The sequence below is a fragment of the Dendrobates tinctorius genome, unplaced genomic scaffold, assembly GCF_039654945.1.
Source record: "Dendrobates tinctorius isolate UK_male_01 unplaced genomic scaffold, ASM3965494v1 ptg000051l, whole genome shotgun sequence".
Lineage (NCBI taxonomy): Eukaryota > Metazoa > Chordata > Amphibia > Anura > Dendrobatidae > Dendrobates > Dendrobates tinctorius.
Window position 1 is genome coordinate 26,865,578 of NW_027361719.1, and position 9,470 is coordinate 26,875,047.

A 9,470-nucleotide genomic window follows, 5' to 3' on the forward strand; every position below is an offset into this window, starting at 1 on the left:
TGTTTAAAGCACAGAGAGCATCATGAAGACCAAGGAACACAACAGGCATGTCTGTGATACTATTGTGGAGAAGTTTAAAGCCGGATTTGGATACAAAATGATTTTCCAAAACTTTAAACATCCCAAGGAGCACTGTGCAAGCGACCATATTGAAATAGGAGTATCATACCACTGCAAATCTACCAAGACCTGGCCGTCCCTCTAAACTTTCATCTCTAACAAGGAGAAGACTGATCAGAGATGCAGCCAAGAGGCCCATGATCACTCTGGATGAACTGCAGAGATCTAGAGCTGAGGTGGGACAGTCTGTCCATAGGACAACAATCAGTCGTACACTGCACAAATCTGACCTTTATGGAAGAGTGGCAAGCAGAAAGCCATTTCTCAATGATATCCATAAAAAGTGTTGTTTAAAGTTTGCATAAAGCCACCTGGGAGACACACCAAACATGTGGAAGAAGGTGCTCTGGTCAGATGAAACCAAAATCGAATTTTTTGGCAACAATGCCAAACGATATGCTTGGCGTAAAGGCAACACAGCTCATCACGCTGAACACACCATCCCCACTGTCAAACATGGTGGTGGCAGCATCATGGTTTGGGCCTGCTTTTCTTCAGCAGGGACAGGGAAGATGGATGGAGAATTCTTGATCAAAATCTGTTGAAGTCTGCAAAAGACCTGAGACTGGGATGAAGATTTGTCTTCCAACAAGACAATGATCCCAAACATAAAGCAAAATCTACAATGGAATGGTTCACAAATAAACGTATCCAGGTGTTAGAATGGCCAAGTCAAAGTCCAGACCTGTATCCAATCGAGAATCTGTGGAAAGAGCTGAAAACTGCTGTTCACAAACATCTCCATCAAACCTCACTGAGCTCGAGCTGTTTGCCAAGGAAGAACGGGCAAGAATTTCAGTCTCTCGATGTACAAAACTGATAGAGACATACCCCAAGCAACTTGCAGCTGTAATCGCAGCAAAAGGTGTCGCAACAAAGTATTAAGTTAAAGGGGCCGAATAATATTGCACGCCCCACTTTTCAGTTTTTGAAGTTCCACAAAAATTTAAAATAACCAACAAATTTCGTTCAACGTCACAATTGTGTCCCACTTGTTGTTGATTCTTCACCAAAAATTTACATTTGGTATCTTTATGTTTGAGGCATGATATGTGGAAAAAGGTTGAAAAGTTCCAGGGGGCCGAATATTTTTGCAAAGCACTGTATTTAGGGCATTGTATGGACCGATATTTTTTCTGCAAAGGCATTTTAATAACACTCGGGCACTGTGTTGGGATGTGCTCCAGAAAACCAAAGAAGAGGGAAATCTGCATTGAGCTGTGGATGTGAAAAGTCACTGATGATGGTTCTGGTGCCATATTCATGTACTGATGATGGTTCTGCTGACGTAGTCATAGGCTGTTGATGGCTTTAAGTGTTCTATTTACTGATTATGATTTTGGTTTCATATTCATGTACTGGTGATAATTATATCACTAGAACCACCATCAGTACATGAATACATCACCAGAGCCATTGATAGTACACAAATACAGCACTAGAACCACCATGAGAACAGGAATATGGCACCAGAACCAGCATCAGTTTTATCGCAAACGGTATTTGTCGCATGATGGACACAAAAAAGCATCAGACGTATCCCTTTAACCATAATGGGGCTATTTGGTTTCATTTAAGGTATCCGCCAAATGCTGCCAGTGTAATTGAAACCAACTAGCTTCCATTACAGGAAAGTAATATTAGTTTCCATGACTTGGATCTGATAATTAAATTATAGGCTGTCAGTGACAATAAAACACTTATAAATGCTGCTTCAAATCGGTACCAAAATTGCATCAAATAAGAGGTAAAAAGATAAAAATATCAGCAAAAATGGAGAATTGGCTGGAATTGAGATCGGATGCCATTTTGCATTTGGAGAGCTCCTGATGTGGAACAGTGGAAACCCACAACAAGTGACACTATTTTGGAAACTAGACCCCTTAAGGAACTTATCTAGATGTGTGGTGAGCACTTTGAACCTCCAAGTGCTTCACAGAAGTTTATAACGTAGAACCGTGAAAATAAAAAATCTTATTTTTTCCACAAAAATGATCTTTTCGCCCTAACATTTTTATTTCTGCAAGGGTAACAGGAGAAATTAGACCACCAAAGTTGTTGTGCAATTTGGCCTGAGAACGCCCATATGCCATATGTGGGGGTAAACCACAGTTTGGGCGCACGGCAGAGCTCAGAAGGGAAGGAGCGTCGTCTGACTTTTTCAATGCAGAATTGGTGGAATTAAGATTGGACGCCATGTCGCGTTTGGAGAGCCCCTGATGTGCCTAAACAGTGAAAAAAACGCACAAGTGACACCATTTTGGAAACTAGACCCCTTAAGGAACTTAACTAGATGTGTGGTGAGCACTTTGAACCCCCAAGTGCTTTACAGAAGTTTATAACGCAGAGCAGTGAAAATAAAATACCATTTTTTTTCCTCAAATTATTTTTTAGTCCACTATTTTTCATTTTCACAAGGCTAACAGGAGAAATTGGACCACAAAAGTTGTTGTACAATTTGTCCTGAGTACACTGATACCCCATATGTGGGGGGAACCACTGTTTGGGTGCATGGGAGAGCTCGGAAGGGAAGGAGCGCCATTTTAGAATGCAGACTTTGATGGAATGTTCTGTGGGCATCATGTTGCGTTTGCAGATCCCCTGATGTGCCTAAACAGTAGAAACCCCCCACGTTACCCCATTTTGGAAACTAGACCCCCCAGGGAGCTTATCTAGATGTGTGGTGAGCACTTTGAATCCCCAAGTGCTTCACAGAAGTTTATAACGCAGAGCCGTGAAAATAATAAAATCATTTTTATTTCCACAAAAATGATTTTTTAGCCCCCACATTTTTTATTTTCCCAAGGGGAACAGGTGAAATTAGACCCACAAAGTTGGTGTGCAATTTGGCCTGAGTACGCTGATACCCCATATGTGCGGGGGGGGAACCACTGTTTAGGTACACGTCTGGGCTCGGAAGGGAGGGAGTACCATTTCCAATGGTGGCGCCATGCTGCGTTTGAAGACCCCCTGATGTGCCTAAATAGTGGAAACCCCTCAATTATAGCTTCAATCCTAATCCCTAGTCTCAACCCTAATCCTAATTCTAACCCTAATGTAAAAATGAAAATAAGTATATTTTCTTTATTTCATTATATTTCCCTAACTAAGGGGGTGATAAAGGGGGGGTTATTTACTTTTTTTTTTATTTTGATCACTGTGATAGGGTTTAGCACAGTGATCAAAATGTACTTTGAATGAATGAAATCTGCCGGCCGGCAGATCTCAGCGGGAGCACTGCACATTCGCCCGCCATTTTCTAACCGGAAGAAGATGGTGGCGCCCATGGAGGGGACTCACGTGGGCTGAGGACCACCGGGGGGGATCGGGGACCCTATTTCTCTCTCCTCTGATGTGCGATCACATCAGAGGAAAGAAATTAATTAGCACAATGGGCTTTTTTTTTTTTTTGCGGTCGCCGTTATACGGTGGTTAATGGCGATTGCAAAAGCAACTAACTAACCAACCCGAATCATGTTCTCTGGGGTCTCGGCTACCCTCGGCAGCCGAGACCCCAGAGAAAATCCGACTCTCGGGGGTGCTATTAATTAACGGCGCTGTGGTTTAAGCACCCTTAACTACCGCCGTTAAAAGGCGTATCGGCGGCTGTTAAGGGGTTAACCCCTTTACGACCTGTGATGTGTATATCCATCAAAGGTCATGCGCCGGACCCCCGCAACCTTTTCTGGCACATGACAGCTGATCTGATCAGCTGTAATGTGTCCCTAAAAGCTGCGGGTGGAAACATGATACACTTTTCGCTTTTAACTACTTAAATGCTGCTGTCAATCTCTGACAATGGCATTTAATTTGTGCAAACCAGATGCGCATCTTAGATCCGCCCATCCGTGCCCCGGACACGAGATCGTGGGATGCCGATGGGTTGTCAGGAGACCCCTGTGGTTGTCATTGCTGAAGTTCTATGAGCATCGCCTGGTGATCTGCGCTCATAGTAGATGAGCATTTTAGCTACACATAAGTAAAAAGCGATCAGAAGATCGCAGCTTTTTTTCTCCCATGGAGACTAATGAAACAAGTTAAAAAAAAAAAGTTTTTACAAATATTAACCCCTTTACCCCCAAGGGTGGTTTGCATGTTAATGACCAGACCAATTTTTACAATTCTGACCACTGTCCCTTTATGAGGTAATAACTCTGGAACGCTTCCGTGGATCCCGGTGATTCTGACATTGTTTTCTCGTCACATATTGTACTTCATGATAGTGGTAAAATTTCTTTGATAGTACATGCGTTTATTTGTGAAAAAAAAAGAAATTTGGTGAAAATTTGGAAAATTTTGCAAATTTTCCAACTTTGAATTTTCATGTTATTAAATCACAGAGATATGTCACATAAAATACTTAATAATTAACATTTCCCACATGTCTACATTACATCAGCACAATTTTGGAACCAAATTTTTTTTTTGTTAGGAAGTTATAAGGGTTAAGAGTTGACCAGCGATTTCTCATTTTTACACCATTTTTTTTTTTATTTTTTTTTTAGGGACCACATCACATTTGAAGTCACTTTGAGGGATCTATATGATAGTAAATACCAAAACATGACACCATTCTAAAAACTGCACCCCTCATGGTGCTCAACACCACATTCAAGAGGTTTATTAACCCTTCAGGTGCTTCACAGGAATTTTTTGAATGTTTAAAAAAATGAACATTTACCTTTTTTTTCACAAAAAAATTACTTCAGATCCAAATTGTTTTATTTTCCCAAGGGTAACAGGAGGAATTGGACCCCAAAAGTTGTTGTACAATTTGTCCTGAGCATGATGATACCTGATATATGCAGGTAAACCACTGTTTGGGCGCATGGCAGAGCTCGGAAGGGAAGGAGAGCCGTTTGACTTTTCAATGCAAAATTTCCTGGAATTGAGATCGGACGCCATGTCGTGTTTGGAGAGCCCCTGATGTGCCTAAACAGTGGAAACCCCCCCACAAGTGACACCATTTTGGAAAGTAGACCCCCCAAAGGAACTTATCTAGACATGTGGTGAGCACTTTGAACCCCCAAGTGCTTCACAAAAGTTTATAATGTAGAGCCGTAAAAAATAAATCATTTTTTTCACAAAAATGATCTTTTCGCCCCCAATTTTTTATTTTCTCAAGGGTAACAGGAGAAATTGGACCTAAAAGTTGTTGTGTAATTTGTCCTGAGTATGCTGATACCCCATATGTGGGGGTAAACCACTGTTTGGGTACATGGCAGAGCTCGGAAGGGAGCGCCGTTTGATTTTTTTCAATGCAGATTTGGCTGGAATTGAGATCAGACTCCATGTCGCACTTGGAGAGCCCCTGATGTGCCTAAACAGTGGAAACCCACCCAATTCTAACTCCAACCCTAACACACCCCTAACCCCAACCCTAATCCCGACCATAGCCCTAATCCCAACCATAACCCTAACTTTAGCCCCAACCCTAACCTCAACTCCAACCCTAAGAGTATGTTCACACAGTGCAGATTTGCCTGCGGATCCTCAGAGGATTTGCCTCTGCGGATCCGCTGCAGATCTGCAAGTCATGAACAGTACAATGTTAATCTATGGAAATTAAAAACCGCTGTGCACATGCTGCGGAAAAATCCACTTGGAAACGCGGATTCATTTCCGCAGCATGTCAATTCTTTGTGTGGATCTGCAGTGTTTCTGCACCCATTGACTTGCACTGAACCGCAGCAAAACCGCAGGTCTAAAAAAGATCTGCGGTTTTGCTGCGGATGAAATGCTGCAGATCGAAAGGGGGGAAAAGTGTTGGCGGTGACTGTGTGCGTGTATGATGTGTGGGCAGTGACTGTGCATGTATGGTGTGTGGGCGGTGACTGTGTGCGTGGGGGGGGTGTGCGGGGGTTGCCGGGACTGTACGGGGTCTTGCAGGGATCATTGGGCTGTGCCGGGGTCATCGGGCTGTGCGGGGGTCATCGGGGTGTGGCGGGGCTATGTGTGTGTGTGTGTGTGTGTGTGTCTGAATAGGCATCGTCCGATGGGACTACAAGTCCCATTGGGCTATGCCTGCTACACTGACAGTGAGTGACACATTAGCCAATGATGGGACAGTAGTAGTCCCATCATCCGGCTAATATGTTGAATGTAAAAAAACCATTCAGAACATACATGTAACATACAGCACATAACATAGAGTACATACTTACCAATCACCTAATTCCCCGAAGCCATCGATCACCTGTAATAAAAATAAAATAATAAACCAACCTATACTCACCTTTCCGCCGTAGTCCAATTAATAATGAGTGTCCCACGACGATCTCCCGTGGAGAGCTGCCACATCAGCTGATGTGACCGCTCTCCAGGGGCTCCAGCAATGAAATGACAGGCGGAGGTAATCCTCCGCTCTGTATCCCTCCGCCGAGATACAGATGTCCCGTAACCCTTACCCTAATTCTCACACAGCATTGCTGTAAAGTGAGACTCTGAACCCAGGTAACCTCAGTGATAGACTGCAGGAGACATTGTCTCCTGTCATTTCATCACTGGGAAGCCCTATAGAGCAGTGACATTACCTGATGTCACTGTTCTATAGGGGAGATCGTCGTGGGACACTCGTTATTAATTGGACTGTGTCGGACAGGGAGTATACGGTTGTTTTTTTTACTTTTTATTACAGGAGACTGAGTGCGTCGTTTGGATCTGGGAGTTAAATAAAAAGATGAAAACCGTGTTGTGTTTTATTTCATTAAAAGATTTTATTCTTATGTTTTTTTAACCCTTTCAAAAGATTAATAATGGAGAGGCGTCTTATTGACGCCTCTCCATTACTAACCGGGCGTAATGTCACCTTACAATATTACCCCATATCCCACCGCTACACGGGAGTGGGAAGAGGGACTAAGTGCCAGAATTGGTGCATCTTAAAGATGTGCCTTTTCTGGGGTGGCTGCAAGCTGGTATTTGTAGCCGGGGGGGGCCATGGCCCCTTCCTAGGCTATGAATATTAGCCCGCAGCTGTCTGCGTAGCCTTTCTGGCTATAAAATATAGGGGGACCCCACGTCATTTTTTTTTGGGGGGGGGACTATTTTAATAGGCAGTAAAGGCTATGCAGACAGCTGCGGGTTGATATTCATAGCCTGGGAAGGGGCCATGGGTCTTAAGGCCCCGTCACACAGCGAGATCGCTGATTTTGTGACGCCACAGCGATTTCGCCAGCGACATCGCTGTGTGTGACATGGATCAGCGACTGGCCCCCCTGCCGGGTATCGCTGATCGCGCTGGAACGTCCTGGGATGGTTTTTGATCATTGGACTCCCGCTGGCCAGCACGCATCGCTGCGAGAGATCAGCGACGCTGGTTTCCAATGTAAACAGCGGGCATCTAAGAGCCGCACAGCTTTTAGATACCTGCTGTTTACATTGGAAACCATCTTGCTCGCTGGTCCTGATCGCTGTAGGTCTGTCTATGTGACAGCTCACCAGCGATCAGCTAACTATGTCCCAGCGATCCCATCCATGTCGGATCGTTGGTGAGATCGTTGGGACATTGATACGTGTAACGGGGCCCTTACCCCCTTCCCAGGCTACAAATATTGTCCACCGGCCATTGGCCTTCCCCCTCTGACACAGAAAATTGCGCGGGAGCCCACGCCTTTTTTTTTTAAAGCAAAAATTTGGTTCATTAATGAACATGGATATATCTATGGATAGATATATCTATCCATCTATCTATTATCATCTGTCTATCTTTGTCTGTAATGGAGTGTGGGTTGGACAAAAGAGGAGGTTGGACCAGAAATGACATCACAAATCTTTTTTTTTGTTAAATTACATATCTTTATTTAGCTTACAAAAACGCATACAAATCAGCAGGTAAAACCGCAACAAAAAGCCGCATCAAATCCGTGGCAAAAACGCACCTGCGTTTTCTGCCAAGAGCTGCGGTTTTTGTGAGGAAAAATCTGTGGGAGAATCCGCACTGTGTGCACATACCCTAATGGGAAAATGGAAATAAATACATTTTTATTTTATTATTTTTACCCAGCTAAGGGGATAATAAAGGGGGGTTTGATTTACTATTTATGGCGGGTTTTTATGTTTGGCAGCTGTCACACCCTAAAAGACGCTTTTTCTCTTCGCCATGACAGCACCCACTGAGAGAGGGGATCCGCCCCTAGGAACAGGAAACCTACAGAGAGATAAATGGGGCGGTCCCCCTCGCTCCCTCAGTTTGGTTTCCTGTTCCTAGAAGGAACCCACAGAGAAGAGGATTCCTGGCCTGGTAGCCGTCCGCGGCATCATATGAGCAACGGGGGCCCCAGAGCTGGAAGCAGCGACAGGCGGATCCAGGATAGGAATCCCCCCTCAGCTGGTAATGCGGGTGAGGCCTTGGTGAAGAGTGCCTTGCTCACCAGGGGGTGCATTGGAGCAGAACCCGAGAAATTTCTCAGCATGGGATGCCGCATTACGGAGTGCGGCACAGCGTCGGGGAACCAGGAGAAAACCCCCTCCCCCTTAACACCCGGGATGGCGAGGCCAGGGAAGGTAACGAACCCCTGAGCTTGCGCAGGACGCGATGGGTGACAGGAGCGCTGAAGGGGAGAATCGACATACCTGATGGTATTCAGCGGTATGTCGCTCGGGGGGTGCAGGGGCAGCGGTCGGCAGATGCGCGGCGACCAGAGGAGATAGCTGGCGCCATTGTACAGAGACCAGGTGGCCCGGAAGTGGAGGAGGAACTTCCGGGGCAGGAGGAAACATCGCGGGACCGCGGGCGCGATCCCGCATGCGCAGTAGCGCAGAAAGGAAAAAAAAAAAATTTTCGAAAAAAAGGGAGGGGGAGAGAAAGTGAAACCGGGAGGCTGCATAAAAGCACCAGCCAGAGGCACACCGGTGCGCAGCCATGTCGTTAGCAATCGACCCGGTTTCACTCCAAGAAGTACAGCCAGGAGAATCCTCTCAGAGCGGTACTAGGAGAGGTGATAACACAAGAAGAAGTAGCAGCTCCAGGAGAGAGACTAGCGGACGCTCTAGGCAGAGCGAAGCCTAGGAGAAAAAGCGGAAGAAGGCACCTCGCTCCTCGCCTCAGCCTGAGTCTCCAGCCCCGCAGCCGGTATTAAAGCTGACGAAATTCACGGGTGAGTGTTTTGGAGTCAAGCTCCTAGCTGATGGCGTTCCGTTTTTGTCTGTTTATATACCCATAGGCCAAAAGAACGGAGAAAAATAAACACAGGGAATGTGCCCTGTGCTCCCAACCCCTCCCGGATAGTCACCCTAAGCGGTTATGTCAGACATGTATTGATCAGACCCTGCGGGAGGAGTCCTCGGGTAGAAAGGAGGATATCCATATGATAATCAGAGAAGAGCTGCAGGCCTTAGGCAGTTCTAGT